The sequence below is a fragment of the Pogona vitticeps genome, chromosome 3 (genome assembly GCF_051106095.1).
Source record: "Pogona vitticeps strain Pit_001003342236 chromosome 3, PviZW2.1, whole genome shotgun sequence".
Classification (NCBI taxonomy): domain Eukaryota; kingdom Metazoa; phylum Chordata; class Lepidosauria; order Squamata; family Agamidae; genus Pogona; species Pogona vitticeps.
This window is the reverse complement of record NC_135785.1, coordinates 185,293,020-185,317,079: the sequence shown is the minus strand read 5'-3', so window position 1 is coordinate 185,317,079 and position 24,060 is coordinate 185,293,020. Positions and strand designations below refer to the sequence as shown.

General features: G+C 39.8%; 1 protein-coding gene and 1 long non-coding RNA gene across 5 annotated transcripts in view; both read right to left on the bottom strand.

Moving 5' to 3' along the window:
• NHS (NHS actin remodeling regulator) overlaps positions 1 to 24,060 on the bottom strand; it is a 301,101-nt gene that overhangs the window by 230,260 nt on the left and 46,781 nt on the right. The gene's annotated exons all lie outside the window — the stretch shown is intronic.
• Positions 23,582 to 24,060, bottom strand: part of LOC140705721 (uncharacterized) — a 41,911-nt gene continuing 41,432 nt past the window's right edge. The window contains exon 2 of the long non-coding RNA XR_012085200.2: positions 23,582 to 23,853. This is a non-coding gene — a long non-coding RNA (uncharacterized LOC140705721). The remainder of the gene's footprint in view (positions 23,854 to 24,060) is intronic.

Below are 24,060 nucleotides of genomic sequence, written 5' to 3'. Positions count from 1 at the left end.
CAGATAATTTAATGTCATCGGATATTTTCTTTGATTAAAACTCGCAGATATTTTCACTTCTTTATGCTTTGGCTGCAATCATATTGCTTAATCAGCACTGAAGACTTAAAATGCATGAACACTAATTTTCAGATACACCTGGTTTCTGTGGCTGCACAGCATTATAGACTTACCATTCATGAAACTACACAGAAATAGTTCTTACACATGCCTTTACAGTGGATGGCTGTCGTGCATTTTAATTCAGTTTATGTTATTTAGAAGACTTACATCCTTCTGCTACAGTGCCAGAGTGCAAACATTTGGAGACGTATAAAATGTACAAAAATAATCTCTCAAGAACAATAACACACCAAAACAATGAAATAGAACAGTGTTTGCAATTGATGATGTTTAAGATTACAGGAGATGGTTTCACATGAAGACGTCATGAGTAAGGTTCTCAAACAATTGAAATAGAGCTAAGTGCTGAAGGTCTGACACCGAAGAGTTAGAATGTTAGTATTTAGATACTATGAGAATATACCTTCAAGTAAGGATAAAGAGATTGATAGGTTCCTGGCTAGGAGTAAAGGTGTTCCAGAGTTATCAAAAGAAGGGCTTACATTTAGCCATTTTGGATCAAGATCAGAGTTCAGTTTTATCTCTTCAGACCCCAAATGTGGGAATCAAATATTGCGGGGTGGGGATAGAATTGATATTCCTTAATAAAAAAGCAGAACACAAAGCAGAAGCATGAACATTGAAATTTAACTAAAATAAACGTTTACAAGTGCTTCTAAAATACCATGCTCAACTTCAATAGCAAGGGAAGACCATATTTGAAGAGAGAAAGCAACACAGCCACCTCCCTCAGCCTGCATTCCCTTCAAGCACTGGCCTGCTGTGACCCCAGTAATCCATCTGTGTGAGGACACAGCAAACTGTTCTATTGTCAGGAAACATCATTCATGTCCCTCAGAATACACAAAGTCTGCAGAAACTGGAGAGGGTGGTACAGGTCTCCCCAATGTCCTTGTGAATTACATTGCTATTCCTTTTCTAAAAAGAAAGAAAGAAACTGTGGAAAGCCATCCAGGGTTGCTAGGGATGAGGAGGAATCCAGGCACGGATGAAGATGTTATAACCTTGCCACAGGATCATGCTGGTCATTTGACAACTGTAACAAATACAGGCTGTAAGTGATCTCTGGGAAGAAGGGGGATGCAGTTAATGACAAGAATCTGGCTGCTCATTTACGGAGATATGAAAAAGGTTTCCCAGTAGTACAGTGGTGCCTCGCTTAACGGGTGCCCCGTTTAACGATGAAATCGCATAGTGATTAACTTTTTGCGATCGCTTTTGCAATTGCTTTGCAATGTTCCCTATGGGGGAAAATTGCTTTGCGATGATCGGTACCCTGTTTCACTTACTGATCATCACAAAGCGATGATTTTTTAACAGCTGATCGGTGGTTCCAAAATGGCCACCCGCTGTTTTCTGGGATGGATTCCTTGCTTACCGGGCAGCGAAAATGGCCGCCGTATGGAGGATTTTCGCTTAAAGGTGAGTCTGAAGCCCATAGGAACGCATTGAAGGGGTTTCAATGCATTCCTATGGGCTTTTTAATATCGCATAGCGACAAAATCGCTTTGCAGTGATTTTTGCTGCACCGATTATCGTCGCTATGCGAGGCACCACTGTATATTTAAAAGCCTTAAAAATTCTTTGCAATATTTGTTGTTTTAATGGTCTTAAAGAATTTGAGAGTCCTTAAAATTTCTTAACTTTTAAACTGTTTACATTGTAAAAATAATGTTAAATGTTTTGGATTATTTAAATTATTTTCAGTTGTTCTGTAGTACCCAACCCCAAGATCTCATGCTATTTGAATATTCTAAATGAATCAATAAATATAATCACTTATGTTGCAACACTGGTTTTTTTTTTTTTAAAGTTTAACTCAAGCACTAAGGAATTGTGTTGGCTATGGACGGAATTAACATCGTCATCCCCAGACACTAGAAACAGCTAGTTATCTAGTTGCTTGACATTAAGCTTTTTCTTTAAAACGATAGCATAAATGTATGACATTGTAAAAAACATAACTGAATGAAACAGAACTTTACTCCTTTTAGATGTGACAAACTTTTTAGTTATTCCTGAAGTCCCTGAGTTCACTAGATGGTGGTGGAAGACTAACACATGGCTGGCTCATGCTGCCTATTATTGTGCTACCTTGGGATATATTATGGGAGCTGATATTACCATGAGGTAAATATGAGGGGGGAAAAGTGCACTGTCGCCCAACAGCTTGGAGCAGGCAGATTTCCTTTTAAAAAGTCACTAAAAGTAACTATGTCAGTGAACTTTTACAAACTAGAAAGTAAAGAGTTGCTTTTAAAAAAAGATTTTGAGTGTGGCAGTAATTAAATACTTCTTGAGGCCTTGAAACTAGAACCAATTTTTTTAGAAGTACTTTCCAAGTTCTGGACAGACTGCTTTAGTCAATGGAAAGGAACAGACTGCAAATCTACTTTCCTCCCACTCTCCCCTCAAAAATGTCCTCTGGAGGCTTTGGAAACCCCAAGGAATGGGCATTCAGGCAGTCTGGGTGGCTCTAAGGCAGTGGTCCCCAACCTTGGGACTCCAAATGTTTTTGGACTACAACTCCCAAAAGCCTTCACTACCACCTCTGCTGGCCAGGATTTCTGGGAGGTGAAGTCCAAGAACATCCGGAGGCCCAAAATTGGGGACCACTGCTCTAAGGAAAGAGAGAAGTGGATGAAGATCCACGAATGGCCCTGACCCTCACTAGCGCATTTAATCTAATCCATTTGATTAGATCCATTGATCTAATAATAATTCAAATTTAATCTAGTGAATTGATCAGCTGATTAATAGATTAATCCAGTGTAGCTTATTCAACCTAGGGGAAGATGAAATATAGATAGATAGATAGATAGATAGATAGATAGATAGATAGATAGATAGATAGATAGATAGATAGATAGATAGATAGATAGATAGATAGATAGATAGATAGATAGATAGATAGATAGATAGATAGATAGATAGATAGATAGATAGATAGATAGATAGATAGATAGATAGCCAGGTATGTTCAAACTTCTGGTCACCTGCGCAGTCAAAGCCAAATATTCGATTAGAGAAAATATTTGAAATGCATTTTCATGTATAAAATCAAAAGCCATTGCCAAACCAAATTAAAACAACGGATAAAATACAAATTGATGACAGTATCATTGTCGACGTTACTCAGAATTCCTCACCCTTTCTGAGTGTTCAGTTTAAAATCTTTCCTCAGTTACACAGTTACAGAATTTGGAAGAGACTTCAAAAAGAAACTTGAAGAGAAAAATCTACATGATGGGGAGAGGTTTACAGTATGCAGTAATATTTATGTTTACAAAGTGTTTGTGGTTTTTCTGAGGCGGGGTGGTATATACCACCCCGCCTCAGAAAAACCACAAACACTTTGTAAACATAAATATTAAAAACATTGTTTACAAATATTTGATTGTAAACATAAATATTTGTAAACAAATATATATACCAGCCTTCCTCAGCCTGGTGTCATTGGCTATGCTGGCAAGGGATAATAGAGGGTCTGGGCAGGGGAAGGAAGTTCCAATCAGGAAAGGCTGATTAAAACCATAATATTGGGTATCAGGAGCAATTGAGAAGACGTGTAAGTTTTGTCCTACTTTTGCACATACTGGCTATTGAGAAGTTATGAATCAAATATGGATGCCTTGTCCTTCAAGGCTGGTGCCAATGAAAACAGGCACATAAAAGATATATATCAGGTACCAGATGGACAAGCAAACCTTCATCTCCCCTCCCCTCCCCCTGGCTCATAAGTTTTATTTACCAAAATTAGTCCAGGTTACACAAGCATGGGCCAAAATCCAGTTGGAAGAAACCACACACATAAAGGTAATTGCATTTTTAATCTTCTGGTCTTGCAAAGGAGTACAATGGCAAACAGCAGAGGAGGCAAACTTGTTTGAATGATTGTGATCCAACAGGATTCTGGCCATGGTGTCTGATCCACAAGTGTGCAAATGAAAAGAACTTGGTGAAACTCATTCATTAGAGGCCCATTCTTGCTTATCTACACCCTCAAATATTCACAGTGCTTTAGAAAATGCTAATAGCACTGAGGTAGTAACAGAAAATAACCAATACTTTCTAAGGAAGCTCTCAGTCTGGCTAAGTGGTCATTGTTTGGTTACATAGTCAAGGATCCAGATGTTCTCAGGAGAATAATATTGAAGGATAATGAATTCCAAAGGATTTCACAGATGCAGTCATTTCTCAACTGTGTGGACTCTTCTATTATGAGAAATGTGTATTATCTGCCATCAAGTTACATCTACTTTAGGGTGACCATAATAGGGTTTTCAAGGTATGTGAGATATTTAAGGAATGATTTTACTGTTAACACCCCCTTTTTTTGAGTTTTTATGGCGGAGCAGGGATTTCAACTCAGTTCTCCTGAGTACTGGTCTGTTACTCTGTCCACTACACCACACTGCCCCATGCTGGCTTTCATTCCGAGATGACAACTCTGTTATTGTGTGCAGAAAATAAGGCCTCTGATTTTACCAGGTGCTGAATGATTTTCTTCAGACTCTAGTCCTCTTGTGATACGTACAAACAAATCACAGGTTGGCATGTACAAAGGGACTGCCCCCCCCCCTTAGTGTCGGGAGTTTTCCTATTTATCGGAATGAAAGCTAAATCATACCTGTAATGACAGAACTGGCCAAATGGCACCATTAGTCTGAGCTGGGCTGGCTCTAAGCCCAAGGTCAAGGGCATTATCAAGTTAAGAAACCAGTTAATCCTAAAATTAACAGGAAGCCTCTTGATAAGACTTGTGATACAGAGCTCTTTTGTGGATTCATGAAGTTCTCTAAAAGTTTCACATTACCGCCTTTCGGAGCACCACAGGAAAAGGCTAAGACATAACTTCGTGAAGTAAAGGAATGGTATGGTTCAGGATTTCCCTCTGGTGGCAATGGGATTTAAGGAAACCTCTACTGAGAATCTATCTCAAGAAACCCATTAGCATTGAAGTGGCCGAAAAATAGATCCAGTTCTCCTGGAACTTTTCTGAGTGATTTGCATTCAATCTGCTAAGTTTCCCAGCAAGCAACATTTAACAACATCAGTTACAAACCGACTCCTCCAGCTACCCTAAAATAAGCTTAAATGAAAGATCTTCCATCCTAGACCCACAGTCATGGTACTGGCCTCACTTCTGGCGACAAAACCTCCCCATGGAAATTAACACATTTGAGGGGACCAATGTGTTCTACCTGGTGGTGTAGGCAAAAACTGAAAGATATCCCATCCAGGCTTCAATCAGAATCAGGTCTGTTTCCTTTCAGTCCAAGTGTCCTTAGGATATCAGCAGCCCTTGCCTGGAGGCTGTCAGAGCTGGTCACACAAGAGAACCTAGTTTTCAGCCACCTTCAGTGAGAAATGATGTGGTGTCAATATAGGCAGTCTTTCCAAAGAGTTATAAAGAGAAGCTGAGCCCAAATGCATGCACAGCACAGGGCAGACTTCGCAAGTCAATTACTGCACAAATGCGCCAGTGGTGCGGCAAGCTGTGAAACGTTTCATCTGTGCACAGTTCTGCTAATTGCACAAGCCACAATATTTTATTGTATAGCTGTAACAGCAATAAAATGGATAGGAAGTGGTTTCAGATTACGCTACTGTTCTGAACCGTTCCAAGTGGTGTCAGACCCATTTTGTAAATGATTTCCTGCATGTTGTTTGAATAGGTTTTCTATTTTTGCAATGCCATGAAAACAAAGCTAATAAGTTACATATTCCTGGCAATTTGACAAACGGGGAATAGCTTGCTTACATGGTGGAGGTGGAGAAAGTAACAGAGCATGCCAGATTTCTGCATTGTGCCAATGAACTTTGCCCCTCACTACGAACAAGCTGCATTTCGTTTTCCAGTAAACCTTTAGCAGCGAGCAGCCAGCTGGGTCATTCCACTGAAGGAGGACTTCCCTCACCCTAAAAGTCGATGGGATGTAGTGACAGGCCTTCAAGTCTGGGACTTTCCTATAATCCAGTGCGTCACGGCAGAACAAAAAGAACAAGGACTGCAAGACCCGGGAATCCATTCCAAAACCACAGAGCTCTTTTCCAGGAAATGTTTACAGACTGGAGAAGGAAGAAGTTTTTACTTTTACTGGCTCGTTCCTGCTCTTTGTAATAGTTTGCCAGCAAAATCTAGGCAGATCTATGTAAATGGCAAAGAATAAAATAACGTTTTCCTCACTGGAAGCAGGGGAATTTTGCTTTTTACTAGAATCAACTGAATAATTAAAGACTAGAGCCTCTTGCTGCCTGGAGCTGAAATCTAACAAAGGTGGAAAGGCTCTCTTTGGCTCCAATGAGAGCTCTCTCGATACTTGCCTCACAAGTTGATGGGACAAAACAAGTTCCTGGGTTGACAATGGCAGGTATAAAGATACGGCTGATTCTCTTGCTGTGTTGTTCCACTTTGCCGCCCCATTCTTCTGCATAGCAATTATATGTGGCTCTCCCTGATTTCGCTATCATTCTCTCTCTTTGTTCTAATACACATTGTTCCACCAAGTCCCCTTCTTGGTTGCCCTCTCGGCTGTGACCTGTATTTTAGCTTTCAGGTCTGACTCTTCCCTTTCCAGGATGACATTTCCTTAACGTGACCAAGCTCTTGTTCCTCACAGTGATACAAAATACTTGGCCCTCTAGGCCTGCTTCGATTTAAGCATGCGCGCGCGCACACACACACACACACACACACACACACACACACACACACACACACACACACACACACACGAGAAAGAGAGAGAGAGAGAGAGAAAGAGGGAGACTACTCTTGAATAAAAAGTGAATGAAGAATATCACCAGTAAACCAGTGTCTTCTGCTCTAATCCTCTCTTTACCAAATCTCTTCCTTCCTTTTCTCAGAATGTCGTTTCAGTGGGCAGGATAGACAGAGAATGCAAAGTTTTCAGAATGGAAGGCCACAAGATTCTCAGCATTTCATTTTAATTCTATACAAATTTACTGGGGAGCAAGTCCAGCTGAACCCGAGACCTATTTTGAGTATACATGTCTTGAGAATAACCTGCTCATTACACAAAAGAACAGTATATTTAAGGCGTCCTATTGTCCTGACTTTTAAAATATGTTAAAATATTCACAACAATTGTGTTTGTCAATACAGGTCGGACAGGTTTTAACAGCAAAGAGATTTGTGTTTTTGGCACAGAATATCAGAAGTTGGAAAGTCCCTTCTAAAATGAATGACTGTGATTTGTAATCCATGAAAGTTCACACTGAAATAAATACTTTAGTCTTGAAGATACGACAATACTTTTCAAGACTTCAAAGACCAGTTAGCAGCAATTACATTTAACTTGTAAAACTCCTGTTTAACAACAGAAGCTAAAAACAGATGCTTATTTGACATATTTTTAATAAGTATCTGAATTCTCCAAGCAGATAAAATTCACCTAGCTGAAACTGTGTTGCTTTGCTATACAAAAGGCATAACATTAAGGCATTTCTAGCTTGCAATTAAAAACTCCCTGATAGGATTCTTGGGGTGGGTATGGGGGAGACCTCAGGCCCACTCACTTAGTACATGTTCAAGAGAATCCCAGCAGAGACTCGACTGCCAACTAGGAATGACCAAATGTTACGCCTTTTGCATAACAAAGCAATAGGATTTCAATCCCTGTCTCTTCAATGTCTACAGGAGTGTGTGAGGCACAGTATAAGCCAGCATTTGATCTGTGTCATAGTCCTGTTGTACCATATAGTGAGAATGCAGGGCCAGAACTATAAAAGTAATAAAATTTTTACAGTAATTCCACAAAATGAGTGAAGCTACCCCTTTCTCAGGTGGAAACTGAAATGTACCTTAGCTGTATTTTTATTGTATTCGCGAAGGCTTTCACGGCCAAGATCTAATGGTTGTTGTGTGTTTTTTGGGCTCTTTGGCTGTGTTCTGAAGGTTGTTCTTCCTAACGTTTCGCCAGTCTCTGTGGCTCGCATCTTCAGAGCACTCTGTGCTCTGGTGTAGTTTGCTTGGGAGTGAAGTATTTATGGCTGTGAGATAGGCTTTTGTCCTTTTCAGGAGATGGGTGAATAGGGTGTCTTGTTGTGGGTATATTGTTGTGATAAGGAGGAGAGATTATCTGTATTTATATTACTGGAGAGAAAGAATTAACTAGTTATTTCTAGTTAGTTACTTCAAAAGTTAAGTGGAAAGTATGATCTCATTTAATTCTTTACTAGCTCAATATACAGAACACACAAGTTGGCCAGAAAGGTGGTCCAGGAAAACAATCCAGAAAAAAGAGGAATATCTCAATTACCCAACCTTTACAAGTGGCATCTCTGCTCCTCCTCAACTCAAGAGCCATTTTCCAACATAGCCTTTCCCAAGACACACCAATGTTGTATTTGTTACACTCAAATTCCTGCTTAGCTCTTCCCAATTCCCGCCTAACTGCTCATATGGCAACTCCTGGAAATGCCTCATCCACCTAATTCTAGTCTGCTGGAAACACAAAATTATTCAAAGATCACATTACTTCTATTGCACACAATGCCCAGTAGCATAATCTTGGCACTAAAACACACATGAACAAAATAAAGTGTGTGTGTGTCTGTGTGTGTCTGTGCATATGTTTGCTTCATACCCTTCCCAATATGTAATTTACAACAAGGCAATCCTGGAGAGATCTGATTTAACCACTGTGGCATATACCTTAGCTGCATCCCGGCTACATTATTGCAATACACTCTATGTGGGGCTGCCTATGAAAGTGTCAGGACACTCCAGCAGGTCCAGAATACCGCAGCCAGATTGTTAACTGGGGCTGAATACTGGGAGCACACAACCCCGTTATACCACCTTTACTGGCTGCCGTTCCATTTCTGGGAGTAATTCAAAGTGATGGTTCTAACCTATAAAGCCCGAAATGGATTAGACCAAGCTAACGTGACTAACTCTCGCTCTATGAGCCTGCTTGAGTACTAAGATCAGATGATGCCTTCTTCTCGGTCCCCACCACCTTCACAGGTGTGTTTGGTGGGGATGTGGGAGAGAGGCCTCTCTGCTGCTCCTCCCAGACTCTGGAACTCCCTCCCATAGGAGGCCAGAGTGGCCCCATCTTTGCTGTCCTTCCACAGGCAGACAAGCTTCTCCTGGGTGAATGGCTGCCATTTTGTAATGGATTGTTGTACCTTATTGTGTTGAATGTGTTTCTGTGTTTTGTACTAATTTTTGTGTTCTTTGATTTATTTTAATCTTAAATACTGTTTTTCAATTGCTGTAAGCCACCTTGGGTCCTTTTTAAGGAGAAAGGAGGGTTAAAAATATTTGTAATAAATAAATAAAAATGCATCCAAAACAACCAACCAAATAGGGAAAAGAAACACCACAGGCAAACACCCAGATCCAAGATCAAAGAACCAGCTGCACAGGCTCTTGAAATCTTTCTCTAATTAAAATGCTAAAAAGAAAGAGTCCACTCCAGTGGGGCAAATGACAGTGTGGAGCAAGCAGAGGACATAGAGAAAAGACAGAACTATGCTTTCTAGAGAAGGACTATGGGACAAGATAATACTAGAATATTTTTGTCTACTAATTCATTACCCTGCTGCTCCACACAAACATGCCCCCCACACCATTTTGTAGCCCTTCCTTCCCTTCACTGAAAAAAGCAAATAAAACTTCAGAGATTTTTTTTAAAGAAAGTTATGAAGTTTCTCAAACCTCACTATTGCCATGTCACTCAAAACTCTTCAATGATTAAGGGTTTTATTTTCTGCGTGTAAAGGAATGAGTCCCTGAAGTTCAGCCGTTTGGAGTCCTTCTGAAATGTTAACCCGTTTGACAAGATATTTGTCAAAAGCCATGCCCACGTGTGCAAAGTAATAAAAGCCAGATGTAACTACTTAATGGTAAACATTCTCTTAATCTTGTGTAGCTAAATGGTATATAAGAAAAGAATCAGCTGGTGACATCAACTTCAGAAAATACGATCCAGTGTATATTATGATTTCTTTCTTACTGCTAAACTGATTTTGACACATGCAAAATGTGGTTTCAATCTCAGAAAGCCCGATCTAAACAAGGTGCAGAATGAGAGTGGGAGGCAGTTGATGAGGTTCATTGAAAGCTGTTATCATCACAAGGAAAAAACACTTCTTTTCAGCCGTAAATCATGGCTCTTGGACCAATCATAAAATAGGCCAAGGCAGGAAGGAGACAATGCAAAAGCCCTGCCCCCACTTTCACTGTCATAATTTACAATTAATTCCCCATCAGAGTGTTCATTATTTGTTTTGTTTTGCTTTGTAATAACTATATTACCTGTTCAACAACATATTTTTCTGGGCAACACAGAAAATTTTATACATACACATTTATATATATTATATATATACACATTATATATATCAAGGATATTCAGGAACACTAAGGACTCACTGTCTGATTTTAAAAGTATGAGTGTGTGAAAGACTATGAGGGGAGAGACACTGGAAGAGAAATCAAAAGAATGAGAAAATTCCCTGCTGAAGAAAATAGAAGGAACTACAACAGATAATGAAGTGGAACCCGGCCAAACAAAAATAACGGCAACCTGAAATACTCTGAGATTAACTCCCTATTGTATTAATTCATTCTTACCTTTGGTAAACATACATGGGGCTGGGCTGTAAAGCTCACTGCAGTCTATGTGTGCAGACTGTTGATATGGTCTGAACCTGTGCTTGCCTCACATAGTGGGTTGCCACCACACCTGTTGTACATGGACATGCACTTTGGGGCTCATAAATGGGCCCCAAATCTACTTGTTGTTTGTCACTTTAGAAACCCTGAATATTTTATCATTTGCTGAATCATTTTTGTATATGTAGTATTTGTCATGGTATGATTTAGGTAATTCTGTATTATTTTATTGTTTATAGTATATTGGAAGCTGCCTAGAGTAGCCTTATAGGCCAGATGGGCGGGGTATAACTAAATGAATGAATGAATGAATGAATGAATGAATGAATGAATGAATGAATGAATGAATGAATGAATGAATGAATGTGTATGTAGTCATCAGTATGCAATACCAACGTGCATGTAACCATGCCCTCTAAAGAGGAAGGTTCACCAACTGGCTGTGGAGATGTGAATTTTTCCAGTTGATATTTTGTGTGCGCTTCAGAGGAGTTTGCCTCCAGCACTGTTGGAAATGTCTTGTTCAGTCTCTTGGCATCATCACCACAAGTGTATACTCCATGTTTGACCAACACAAGATCTGCATGGTTATTTTTCCCAGATGCTGCAGAAAAAGCTTACATTTTTACAAAATATATTTTATTATTTCAATCCAGGATGAAGATGACAACATATGTATTTGAAGAGCTGATTTTATTGTATTATAAACACAACACTGGAGGCATTCAAGAAAAACTTAATCACCTGGCAGATAAGCTTTGATTGTATTCCTGCATTGAGCAGGGGGTTAGACTTGATGGCCCTTCCAACTTCACTTTTCTGATTCTATGATAAGGAAATAACATCTTACACACACACGCACAAGCACGCAAGCACACACGCACGCACCCAGTGTCCCCAATAATCTCCCTGCGACAGTCAGTTCTGGGCCTTAGCAAAGGCAGGCAGGCACCAACCTTTGCCAAGAAGAATGCAGAGCAGAGCAGTTCCTAGAGCAGCAAACGTCTGCTGCAAAATTTCATAATTAAATATACCAAACAATTTCTTCAACAAGCTGGGACTTGTTCAAATGCTTTGTGGCATGGGGAGATCACATGAAACTCTGACCGGGGCTTGACCCAAAGGTGAGAGGTGGAATTCAGCCAGTCCTGAAGTCAAGCTTAGAAGAAATTCAGACTAAGATGCCCAGCTAGGACAAACACAAGTCACCTATAAGGCAGTTGATAAGGAACAGGATGAAGTACAGTGAGAAAGGTGAGTGGTTAAGCGACCGAACATCAATATACTGTAGAAGCAAAATACACAGAAGTACATCACATGGCTGAGAAAGAGGAGCTGCAAAGATTGTCAATGCAGGCTGTCCAAATATGCATCAGCAGTCCTTCAACCAAACAAAAACACAAGAGGCAAAGAGGATAAGAAAAGATACAAATTTTCCTGAGGTCTATAGTATTCCCAAGGTCTAAATAAATGCATATGCATAAGATACTAATAACCATGTCCTGTCAAGTCAATTCTGAGCTATGAAGACCCTTTTCAGTTTTTTTCCAGGTAGAGAATACTCAAAAGTGGTTAACCCTTCCCTTTTCCTGGGGGCACCCTGGGACTGTGTGGCTTGTCCGTGGTCACACAGGCTGGCCCTACTTCCAGGAGGAGTGCAGTGGGGAACTGAGCTCTCAACCTCTGGCTCCACAGCCAGAAATCCCCAAATGACTAAATTATTCAGCAAGCTCCGGGTTGCTATTATTGCCCACTTTTTGCCGGATGAAAGGGATGTTCAGGGTTACCCAGGCAGTTCATAGTTGGAATAAAGGGTCTGATTTCGAATTTTTGCTGTCTGATAGCAAAAGATTTCCTCTTCAGCAATGTTCTCACAATGTCTCTCCCAGTTCTCTGTGACTCCTACAATTGTTTCCTCCTTTGGGGAGGCTCAGAGCTCGGAAAAATTACATTACTGGACTGCAGCTTCCAGCATTCCCAGCCCTTTGACCATTCTGAGTTTCGTCCTGCGTAAAGGACACATTTTTCCAATTGCTGGGTTTGTTTGTGGGACGTGGGGCTTGCAGAATTTTGAAATGCCGGCTGTAGAACTTACAGTGTTGTTACTGCTGGAAAGGGGCTGTATTTATCTTTTGCATGGTTGCTTTGACAAGTAAAACCTAAATTGCTTCATTGTGTGGCTTTGGTTATGTAAGACCGAACTATCACACTGAGCCAAAAGACAAGAGAAGGAACCAGCCTGGCATCCCTTCCTCAACTGCAAAACTAAATGTGAACTTGTGTCTGGTAAAAATAACGATTGTGAAGCGCTCTGTACTAATTCTGTATGATTTAATGCTGCAAGAAAGTGTGACGTAAATCATTAAGCTGTGGCATTTTTCTGCTGTGCTGGAGAGCACTTTTTACACTTCATCTGGAATTCTTCCTGCACAGAAAAACTAAAGGATGTGTCAGGAATTGTGCTAAGAAGCAGAAAGAATCCCTTCTGTATCGTACAGTGATAACCCGGACTGGTTTTGCAGTTTGCAGGTGGTAGCTGTGCTTCAATTTTTTAGGATGCTGTTCAGCATGGAAAAGTTAATCTCCAGCTCTATCTGGCCCATGGAGGGCTGCTCTCACAGCCCTTAACCCCCATCTTTTGGTTGTTGTGTGTTTTTGTTTTTGTTTTTTTAGAAAAAAGCTCCCTCTATGGCTAAAACATGTTGCTTTTTTGAAGGCATGTTCCCCTCAAAAATGGCACTACTGCTTCTCTACATCCCAGAGTGTTCTTTACTTATAAAACCCTGAAAAGGGTCACCATAAGTCAGAATTTGCTTGACAGCATATGATTATTATTAATATCAACCTACCTTACAAGCATATTGTAAAGATTACCAAGCTATGCAAAATGTAGATCAATACTGGCAAGGCACTCTGTTCAGGAGAGATACCCTGTAAGTGAAGAACTCCACTTGTTTGTTTAAAATGTTGGCAAAAAGCATATGGTTCAAGTCCTCTGACTATTGGTGCCAAAAAGAGTGCATTTCAATTTTTAACCCTGCGAGATGGAGAGAGTTTGAAGAAAAAGCTGTCAGAGACTAGCTGGGACATGTGATGGTCCTGAAATTGATCTGGGCCATATAGGGTTACCTAAAGGGATGCTAAATTGCATGCTTCTTACTAAATGCATTCTGTAGCTTAGCGCTAAGACTGCTTGAATTCTCTATAGCTTTGTTTAGATTTAAAGCCATGTGTTATTGTATTGAAAACCAGGAAGAGGTTTCAGAACTCAAAGCCTAATGGGAAAATAGTAAATACATGGTTTATTCCATTCACCGCCTAAACAAAAGTATATTTGAACCTTGTTACATCTAGAGATCAAAGCATGCCTGTGATGTCCTTACTCTCCTGTAAGACAGCCACCCCATAATTGGCTTTTTAAAGGCCTAGTCACAGGATTAATGGCAACAATAAGACCGTAGGTCTTGCATTCTCCAGTAACGGATGTCTGCCATTTGTGTTCCAGCAGAACCAACACTATTTGGGACCTGGAACTGAGGCCAAGGGTAAGCCTTAGTAATTTATATAGATACATTCCTGACAAGGAAGGACAACTTTTCATATGAGCATTTTTTTTTCATGTATGAAAGGCCCACTTAGCACAAACTTCTCTCTATACCTATATTTCCTAGCGGCAGACAACTATTCAAGCATCTGATGAAGTGCGCTCTAGCTAGTGAAATCTTATGCTTCAATAAATCTGTGGCTCTTCCAGGTGCTCCATTGACTCTGGTTTTGCTACAATGGACTCACACGGCTATCCAGCTGCAGCTCATTAACATTCACTGGCGTTTTTGAGCTCCATGATCATCCATTCCTCTTTGGAAACAAAAAAACACAAAAATGCCCATCGCTTCCTGTTACACATTCAGTCAAACATTATTAGACATGCATCCAGCCATCAGCCATCAATAATTTGTTTGAATTGCTTTCTGGAATTCATACCAAACCTTCAGGTCTAGCCCAAATATGTAGCTCACACCAATTTTTACAAAAAGCCAGGCACACACTATTAGCGACTAGAGATGGGGATATTCGTATTTGTGTAAGAATATCCCCCGCACAGCTGGATGTAATGAAGGTCCGCCCCCCCCAGGCGGGACTGTCCACTCATGCGTCATCTGCTGCTGCTGGCTCCGCTCTCCCTTCTAAGTGCTCCAGAGCTCACAGTCGGCTATCCACTCTTCAGCCTGGCAGTGAAACTCCGTCCCTCCTTTTGCCAGGAGTGGATAGTCAACCATGAGCTCTGGAGAGATTTGAAGGGAGAGCGGAGCTACAGGCAGCAGCGGATGAATGGACACTGCTGCATCCAGCTGTGTGGGGATATTCGTATTCATATACAAATACAAATACAAATACTGTACCCTCGTCTCTATTTGTGACCCAATACAGACTGCACTTTTGAGATACAGAGGTTAGAGTATGGAAATCTCACCTACTGGGGAGGTCAGAGTGTAGAACTTTGAGGGTCATTGGATTGCATCTCCCAGCACCCCCTCCACACACTACTGACTATGCTGGCTATGGGTTATGGGCACTGCAGTCCAAAAGTGACTGGAGGGCTGTGCGTTGACTGCATTTGCTCTTGAGTTGTAGTATCCTACAGGGAAACAAAAGTATATGATTTGATTCTTCTGGGCCCTACTTGTCCGGGTCTCATTTTCTTTAGCACCACTTTTATGGCATCAATCAGGGCTCTTCTCACTTCCCGCAAGCTGACGAAAGCTGACAGTGGAGAAGGCAAAGAAGAAACCACATCTACAACAGCCTCCATTTGTTCTGCCAAAATATTAAGCCGCAACCTTGGTGATCTTCAGCCAGTAAGTCAGTTTCCCAAATCTAAAATGTTTTGAGTTAAAAATAGCAGTAGTTTCAAAGGAAGAAAGATTAAACAAGTCTAGTGAGACATTTTTCGAAACTAGAAAAAGGTCAAGAAAAGGTCTCCTGACAAAGTGTTTGGGACAGTTCTGGCAAAAGCAGTAATTTAAGGGCACATAACGTGAATGTGTATCCTTTCTTCACTCAAAATTTCTGAAGGCACTGAACAGTAAATATCAGTAACTATTTATGTAACAACACAATAAAATGTAGACTAAATCTATAACTTTAGATAATAAAACTGAGAATGCAGCTAAGACATATTGTAGGCTTAAACATTTTGCAATCCAAATAGTTGAAGAAATAAAGAAGTCCTAATCTAGCACCAAATAATAATAATAATAATAATAATAATAATAATAATAATAATAATAATAATAATAATAATAATAATAATAATAATAATTATTATTATTATTATTATTATTATTATTATTATTATTTTGCAAAGTAGGAGAGAAACAGAGTGAAAGAGAGAGATTAGTAAGGTAAGGAAATATTGAGCCATAATTTCTGTGATGTATGATAAAAGCAAAACAGAACCAAAAACCACAAGTCATCTGACATTTTTATTGGAGTTTTATTTGCAGCCTCATATGCTGTATGTTGTTTGTGTGACTGGGAAAGACTTTTCTGGGCTGTGATTATTGTCTGTCTATCCAGCACAAACCAATCGTTCCCTTCCAGACTTCGATTTCAAAGAGGACTCTCCCCCCATGTTTAGTCTGTTGGTGGAAGTTGTTTGCAGTTTATATGGTTGGTTGGTTGGTTGCTAAATATCTGTGCAATAAAGAAAGCAGCATACAGAAGTCTATAGCTTCAAGCAACTGTAAGTAAAGAATTTTTTAAATTCTTTCTCCTACAAATGTCTCAAGAGTGACTTTAAGTGCCAGTTAACAAGACAGGGGTTGACCATCTGTGGAACTTGTAGCTCTTCTCCTTTGTGAGTCTCTTTACTTCTTCTGTATAGGTAACAATTTTTTTACCAGAAATGCAACACTTTTAAAGCTAACAGATTTATTTTAGCACAAGGTTTCATGGATTCCAGTCCACAATCCAGGACAGCCCCACTATTCTTAAAGCTGTCAGGGGCCTTTATTTTTTGTTATACTAGCTGAAACAGACAAACATGGATACCTCTTTAAGATCATTTCTGTGAGCATAAAACACTTCTGATTGAAACCTACTGTATTTTTTGTCAGGCTGCAAAACGGATTGGACAGGCAGGGCAAAATAAAATGAATCTGCCCTCCACGTGGGCAAAACTGACTCTAACTTCAGCTCTCTTTTTTTCTGCCTTCAAAGTAAGCCAGGAGGGCACAGCAGCACCCACAGGCTCACCATTGTGCTTTCATGTACTGTAATGTGTTCTCCACTCTCTTTGTGACCTGGGAGAGAAGATGCCTCCTGCTTTAGATGTTTGCTCACGACTGAAGGATTACTGCTTGCTAATTGGGATACTGGACAACATTTAAAAAGCAGAAACGTGTGTCAGTGGCTGCACAGGGTGATGAAGAAGGAAGGACTGAAATAGAATACCATCATCTGCTCTTAGCCATCGAAATGACCACAATATCTATGTCTGTCCTACTGAGCAGGTTAATAGCCAAATTAGTCATGACAGCAGTGACTCCATGTTTCAGAACTGGGTCATGCCAATCTCTTACAATATGCAAGGGGAGGGGAGCAGATTTAAAGCCAGGAGGGGCAGCCAGAGGGAGCTCAACCCATTACCCCTGCCAATACCAACATGGCTGCCTCTTCTCTTCAGATCTGGGTTATCAGACTGGCCCTTTAGGGCCAAAACTGCAAACAACACCGTAACAACCTTAACATCACCACCAATGAACACGTCACCAAAAAAGGGAGCAAGCTTCAGAGTTCCCAGGAACTCCACCAAGTTGTGTGAGAGACAGAAGGTGAGATGGAAAGGAGAGATTATAATGATAGGCCCAGGCATGAAATGTATTACATCGGGACAGGGGTGAGGGCAGGTCACATTCTCCTTTTCAGAATTGATCGCCTTTCCCATGCAAAAGCAATTCTTACACTGGCGGCCAAACCATTATCCACACACTTCCTCAATGTATGACCTCAAGAAAGTATTTCACTAGCCTGCATGAAAAAGAAAAGAAAAGAAAAGAAACAGGATTTATTTAATTCTATTAGCATAAATTATTAAGTGCCTTGAATTTCAAACTCCTATACAAAAATGGAAGAACGGAGGCTTTGCTTGCAGACTTAACAACACACTTAAAAAAGGGGGGTTGGACAGGAAGCAGTAAACATGACAATTGAAGTACTATTTCTACATAAATAATAGTTGTTATACAAAGTGGAGTGGACACAGCAGAATCAGTTCTCAGTCCTGTGCTGCAGGCCAAGGCAAAGAGGCAGTCCCGAAAGCAGCAAAGTCAGGGAGCTGGACAGGGGAAAGACTGTATTTGTCTTCAATATGGAAAGAATGGTCACTCTCAAATTGGCCTTCTCAGCCACACTAGACACTGTTCCAAGTCCTCCATACAGAGCACGTTACCATAGTCTCTCGAGACTGAAGGATGCCTAAACGTTGTTAATCGTACTGCACTGAATCATTGCACACTCAGGGCAATGCAGCTGCAGCTTATGGCTCAGTTTACCAGCTCAAAATGCAATAATGTGTTTGACTAAACTAATTTCATGCTCTGCTATTATCTCTGACACAGACAGCCGCCCTCACCCCTGCTTTGTGTGCTTGTTGCACACTATAATCAGGAAGATACCAGGATGTCTCCCTCACTATATTTATTTTTGTACTTACTATTAGGTTTCCAATATTGTTCAGCTCTACTGTTCTACAATCCAACAAATCCCCAATGGGTTTTTGATACCTTGGAGAATTAAACATTTCTTCATATTCGCCAACAGTACATGACAAAATAATCCATCACCGAACCACAATACAGTATTTTAAACTGTTTTTTTCAGCATCCATCATTTCAAGTTCTTTTCTAAGTCACAATTAAAATTGGTCCATGTCCTATAGTTTACCTTTGCTGCACAAGATGACGGAAGCTCAGTTTGAAGCTCTTGCTTCAGACATGTATTTTACAATGCAGTCTTATGACAGCTGCAGTTGACGTTTTCCTCGCAGGGCTTCTGTACCTAAGGAGACTGACATAAATTCAGCATGTTAAATTCCCCCACCTTATCTCAATATTGAGATCCATAAGAATAAATTCCCTCTCTTTAAGTTAGTACCTCAACATGGAAACAAGCATCCGCTGTTTGAATGTGACCTCCTTAGCAATGTGTGATATTACGAGCTTCTCCACTATTTCATACAAGCCAGATTTTCTTTTTGTGTTAACTAATAATGCTGTTTTCTTTCATTTGAAAAAAAAATTATAGAAAATGATAGGAACCCCAAGGATAACCCACTCCAACCCTCTGTCAAAGCAGGAAATCCATGGCCAATGCATTACTGATAGACGGCCATCCAACGTCTCCTTCACTGGAGGTCCTCTGTTTAAGAACCTTCAGTGAAGGAGAGTCCAATACAGGTGGTAACAGTTGAAAAGGAAGTCATTGTCAGGAAGCTGGTCCTAATGCTTAGTTGAAATCTCCTTTCTTCTGGTCTTATCCTGTGAAGTTTCAGAAAACATACTTGCTCCATCATCCATGTGACGGTCCTTCAGAAATTAGAAGACAGCTATTATATCACCTGTCAGTCTTCTCTTCTCCAGGTTAAACAAACCAGCTCACCCATTTATTTCTCACACAGCTAGATTTCTACATCCTTCAAAATCTTAGAAAGGCAGAGCTGGAAAGGACACTATGGATCATCAAATCCAGCCCCTGTCAAGGAGACACAGGTTGAATCAAACTCTCAACCCAAACCCCAGAGCTATCCATGAGTCATCCTGGTCACTCTTGTCTAGACCTGTTCCCATTGGTTCACATTCTTCTTAATCTGTGGTACTTATGTTTTAAGTTAAGATGATGCCATTCTTAAATTTCTTAAAGAAATGTTTTATTTATCCATCTCAGGAGTAACGTTACTTTCCCCCACCTCATCCTCAAAAGGTCTGCCAGGTTCAAGCATCTAATTCAACATGTATTGACAATGATATAAAGTGGGAACCGGAAACCTCTGATCAAAATGCTTATAATTGCAAGGTGAAGAGAAGCAGCTGTCCAAGGGAAGGATGCATCAGAGGAGTTTGCCAACAAGACAGCCCCAGCCTCTTTGCTCCTCCAAGGAAATGTGACCTTTCCTTTTGTAGCCATCCAAGTGAGGCTGCAAATACCTAGTGATTTTATGGATACAAAAGCATCCACAAAAACATCAGGTAAGAATGTTTGTGTTTTTTTTTTAATTTAACAAATCTGAAATCACTGGATTTATATCAATTTTGCCTCACAGTCTACTGACTTCGGCAAAACACAACAGCCTACAAAGCAGGCTTGCTTAACGGAGGTGGAATAATTAGTGTGTGTGTTGTTCATAGACAGGTGTCTGTTTAAGGCAAAGAAGCATAAGAGGTTACACAGCAGGATCACCTCTGATATAAGTATTGTGTGTGGTGGCGGCTCTGCAGCTCAAAGGCAAAATGAAACATGGTCTGCTCCTTCTTAGTCTTAGGAGCATTATTCTAAGTATCCCCCAGTATGTGAGATAATGGCCAAAATCCTATTTGGTGGGGTCTGCCTGCACAATGGGACAGATGTCAGTAGCAGACTACCACTTCCTGGGTGCATGCAGTTTTAATGCATTGCATTAGCCTTGCACCCTCCAAAATTGCAAAAGGAAGAAGCCTTTTGTCACAGTAACCTGCCATATGCAACATCATCCCGACTGCACAGAGCTTCAGCCATTAAGAATGATTTCTCTTTGAGCCATTTCTTATGAAACAAACAAAAAAAAAATCCTCCTTCAACCCTGCTATTTCTTTTGTAACGTATTTGTTTGATTCCAGATATCAGATTCTAAGGTTCATTTATTCTTTTACAAAAGTGCCTCTTTAGCCATAGATTTACCATATCATTGGGCCAGACTAGATGACCCCTATTAATGTTTCCAGTCCTACGGTTTTTTAACCCTATGTAATAGCTGTTATTGTAAGATTTTATTGACTGCTTTTAATATAATACTGGCTTGTTTCTTCTTAAATATTGCCTTTTAATTGTAGTAGTAGTAGTAGTAGTAGTAGTAGTAGTAGTAGTAGTAGTAGTAGTAGTAGTACTGTATTATGGTCTAAGACCAGTAAAACCAAAACAGTATAAAATAGGCACATACAGTTATTGTTTCAGGCAGGATAATAAAATTCAATTAAAACATGATAAAACATGATAAAACCCCTTCTTTCCAATTAATAACATCATATATCCTTAATATTGGTAAAACTTCTGGCAGTGTTATATTAAAAACATATTATCCATCTAAAGTCACCTACCCAAACATCTGTTTACGAACAACCATTGCTGCAGCACAGAATTTGACCAACTGTCTTGTGATATAAGGGGCATTGTCTGAGAGTAGCCACTGCACATAATCCTCCTCTGATCTCCCAGGAGGTTTACAAATAATGGGTGATAAAAGCTCCATACGGAGATCCCGATAGCAAGAACAGAAAAGGAGAAAATGACCAACTGATTCAACCTTATCATTTTTACAAGGGCAGAGACAAACTGATGCAGGCAAACCTCGAAATCTTCCCTCCAGAAGCTTAGAAGGAAAGACATTGAGCCTAGCTAGTGTGAAAGCCCTAATGGCTTTAGATGACATAGTGCTGGCTGAATACGAGGAAGTGATAAAAGAAGATTTCTTAAGAAAGTTATATTTCCCTAACTGGCCAACATGGTCCTGTAGTTCAATGTCCCATACCCTTAATTTCACTGCTTTAATGGCATCTGTAAGACCCATTGCTATAAGTATACTGGGAGAAAAGCCAATTTTCGATATCTCTTCAGTTATATGCTTCTTCCACTCCGACTGAAAGGAATCTAGTAGGATCAGTGGGGCCAAGCCTTCTAATGAGAAAATCAGTTTAAGCCACTATTTCAACATAAGGACTTTTGCCCGTGCTTTAATGGATATTAGCCCAACCTCTAAGTGAAGAGCCACATTGGAAGTACAAGGTGGAACTCCAAGAATGGCTCTCGCAAATTTGGTGTGAACAATCTCCAGAGGTCGTAGATTAGTGTAAGCAAATAGTTGAGAACCATAAAGCATTTGTGAAATAGTCCTGGCCTTAAAAACTTGTATTACCAATGGTACATGTTTACCCCCAACATTATGAATAAATCTTGTTATTGCCCCAGTATTTTTCTGGGCACTCATTGCTGCATGGTTTACATGAGTAATCCAGGATCCTGAAGAATGAAAGACTATGCCAAGGTATTTATAGCATGCTACTTGCTCTGTAGGGTGCTCATTTAGAGACCATTTGTGCTTTATTCTCCTTCTACTCACAACCATAATCTTGGTTTTAGCATAGTTAATTTAGTTAATTAGTTAATTGTTGTAAGCTGCCTTGGGTCCTTTTAAGGAGAAAGGCGGGGTAAAAATATTTTACATTAATTAATTAATATTTACAACCTACTGAATTGTTCTTTACATGCAACAATGCTCTTTTGTTTGAAATTAACAGATAATCGTGCATTACGTACAAAGCTGTTTAAATGTTTAGTGCTTCACTTGCATTAGCACTATACAGTGGGGTCTCTACTTAAGAACTTAATCCGTATTGGAAGGTGGTTCTCAAGTTGAAAAGTTCTTATGTTGAATCTGCATTTCCCATAGGAATGCATTGAAAACCATTTAATCCGTATCTGCTCTTTCCCATCCATAGAAACTACAGTGGAACCTCTACTTAAGAACTTAATCCGTTTTGGAATGGTGTTCTTAAGTTGAAACGTTCTTAAGTTGAAGCAAAATTTCCCATAGGAATGGAGTGAAAACCAATTAATCCATTCTGGCTGTTTTTTTGTTATGTAGAGGTGTGTTCGTACATTGAAGCATTAGTTCCCATAGGAACTAATGCAAAGCTGGTTAATACGTACTCTACCACTAGGGGGAGAATTTGTTTTTAACCTAAGATGACCTAAGGTTAAAAAAAGAGCAGGAAAGGTTTTTTCCTGTTCTTATCTTGGATTTCTGTTCTCAAGTAGAAGCAAAATTTAGCAAATGGAGCTGTTCTTAAGTTGGATTGTTCTTAAGTAGAGACGTTCTTAAGTAGAGACCCCACTGTACAAGCATTATCTATCCATGGTACACTTACCATGGATAGAAGAAGGCTCCGCTCCATTTGAGTCTTAAGACAGATAACTTTGGTATCTGTGAGGGCTCTCCATGTGAGTTGGGACCTAGAAAATCAGACCTCAATGACAGGGAGAATAGTCTCTCTTTAGAGTCATTGTCTTCCACATTTAGGAGTCTGACAGTTACAACTACAGACAGAGAGGAACTAGAATGTCCCCTCCTATCCATGGTGAGCTTACTGTACTGCCTCAGTCATTTTCTGTTACTTCTGTATTTCCTTCACCCATCCTGCAAGGCAGTAGAGGCTGATCCATTAAGGGGAAATTGGGCACCGCTAGAAAGGGTGGTAGAGAAAATTCTATCTTTTTGTTCTATCATTCCCCATCTTGAACAGACCATATTATTGATTTAATTTTTTAATGATTACGCTGTTTTGTTGTATTTTATAATATTTTATGACATTTGTAAGCCACCCCAAGTGGACGCTGTCTAGGGGGGGCGGGGTAAAAATATAATTAATTAATTAATTAATTAATTAATTGATTAATTGATTGATTGATTGATTGATTGATTGATAAATAAATAAATAAGTAAATAAATAAGTAAATAAATAAATAAATAAATAAATAAATAATGATAATATGGGAGCCTGTTGAACCAACTCAAGAGAATAGTCTTCAGCTTAACCATCTGTTAAATGTTAAATATTTACGGGAGAAAGAAGGGAAAAGAAACAGAATTAGCTACCATGGTCTATTTTTTATTTTGGCTTCCCTTACATTGGCTTTATCAATCTTGATGGACACCCCATCCACCACGGCTGTCAACTAGTACATCAGTATAATTTTCCTTGTGTTCCAGGTGCGGATGGGGGCAAAGACTAAAATACAGCTGCTGGACCACTGTAAGCCCCCTCCAGCTGAAATAAGACATAAGCACAAAATATAGTCAGAACTTTTCAAGTGACTTTGAAAAGTAATTAGTTATGGATACAGGGTTAAATTAGTTACAGCTATAGGCTTAAATCCAATTATTATTCCCTAGAGGAGATTCACTGACAACAAAAAATGATTAAGCAAACACTTGTGTAATGTTCACGGTTTTAATGACTCTATGTTGGTTTAAT